General features: G+C 49.7%; 1 non-coding gene across 1 annotated transcript in view; it reads left to right on the top strand.

The window, feature by feature from the left end:
• The window catches only part of LOC123719609, a gene marked incomplete at its 5' end in the record, with an annotated part of 1,831 nt that continues 37 nt past the window's right edge, over positions 1-1,794 (top strand). Inside the window, one exon of the ribosomal RNA XR_006755671.1 lies at positions 1-1,794. This exon is cut by the window's right edge and continues 37 nt beyond it. This is a non-coding gene — a ribosomal RNA (small subunit ribosomal RNA).

Genomic DNA, 1,794 nt, shown 5'->3' with positions numbered 1-1,794 from the left:
TAAGGCGATACCGCGAATGGCTCAATATATCAGTTTTGGTTCCTTAGATCTTACTCAGTTACTTGGATAACTGTGGTAATTCTAGAGCTAATACATGCAATCAGAACTCTGACCAGTGATGGGATGAGTGCTTTTATTAGATCAAAACCAATCGGCGGAGGGCCATGCGTCCGAAGTCGTTAATTTTGATGAATCTGGATAACTTTTGCCGATCGCACGGTCCAGTACCGGCGACGCATCTTTCAAATGTCTGCCTTATCAACTTTCGATGGTAGTTTCTGCGACTACCATGGTTGTCACGGGTAACGGGGAATCAGGGTTCGATTCCGGAGAGGGAGCCTGAGAAACGGCTACCACATCCAAGGAAGGCAGCAGGCGCGCAAATTACCCACTCCCGGCACGGGGAGGTAGTGACGAAAAATAACGATACGGGACTCTTACGAGGCCTCGTAATCGGAATGAGTACACTTTAAATATTTTAACGAGGAACAATTGGAGGGCAAGTCTGGTGCCAGCAGCCGCGGTAATTCCAGCTCCAATAGCGTATACTAAAATTGTTGCGGTTAAAAAGCTCGTAGTTGCATTTGTGCGCCGCGCTGTCGGTGCACCGCATCCGCGGTGATACTGACACGTCTGCGGAGCATATCGTCGGTGAGCCGGCGGTAAAACGCCGGTTCAATATCAAAATCCTATCGCGGTGCTCTTCGGTGAGTGTCGAGGTGGGCCGACAATTTTACTTTGAACAAATTAGAGTGCTCAAAGCGGGCTCAAAATGCCGCTTGAATATTTCGTGCATGGAATAATAGAATATGATCTCGGTTCTATTTTGTTGGTTTTCAGAACTCCGAGGTAATGATTAATAGGGATAACTGGGGGCATTCGTATTGCGACGTTAGAGGTGAAATTCTTGGATCGTCGCAAGACGAACATCAGCGAAAGCATTTGCCAAAGGTGTTTTCATCAATCAAGAACGAAAGTTAGAGGTTCGAAGGCGATTAGATACCGCCCTAGTTCTAACCGTAAATATGTCATCTAGCGATCCGCCGACGTTACTACAATGGCTCGGCGGGCAGCTTCCGGGAAACCAAAGATTTTGGACTCCGGGGGGAGTATGGTTGCAAAGCTGAAACTTAAAGGAATTGACGGAAGGGCACCACCAGGAGTGGAGCCTGCGGCTTAATTTGACTCAACACGGGAAATCTCACCAGGCCCGGACACCGGAAGGATTGACAGATTAACAGCTCTTTCTTGATTCGGTGGGTGGTGGTGCATGGCCGTTCTTAGTTGGTGGAGCGATTTGTCTGGTTAATTCCGGTAACGAACGAGACTCTAGCCTGCTAAATAGGCGTCGTCATTCAAGGTGTGCGCGACTCTCGGGGAGCGCAACTCACTGGCGACGTATTAAAATTCTTCTTAGAGGGACCGGCGGCTTCGAGCCGCACGAGATTGAGCAATAACAGGTCTGTGATGCCCTTAGATGTCCTGGGCCGCACGCGCGCTACACTGAAGGAATCAACATGTTCTCCCTGGCCTAGAGGCCCGGGCAACCCGTTGAAACTCCTTCGTGCTGGGGATTGGGGTTTGCAATTATCCCCCATAAACGAGGAATTCCTAGTAAGCGCGAGTCATAAGCTCGCGTTGATTACGTCCCTGCCCTTTGTACACACCGCCCGTCGCTACTACCGATTGAATGATTTAGTGAGGTCTTCGGACCGACACGCGGTGGCCTCACGGCCGTCGGCGTTGCTGGGAAGTTGACCAAACTTGATCATTTAGAGGAAGTAAAAGTCGTAA

The sequence above is a fragment of the Pieris brassicae genome, unplaced genomic scaffold (genome assembly GCF_905147105.1).
Source record: "Pieris brassicae unplaced genomic scaffold, ilPieBrab1.1, whole genome shotgun sequence".
NCBI lineage: Eukaryota > Metazoa > Arthropoda > Insecta > Lepidoptera > Pieridae > Pieris > Pieris brassicae.
The sequence above is the reverse complement of the archived record's forward strand: the minus strand, read 5'-3'. Positions and strand labels throughout refer to the sequence as shown.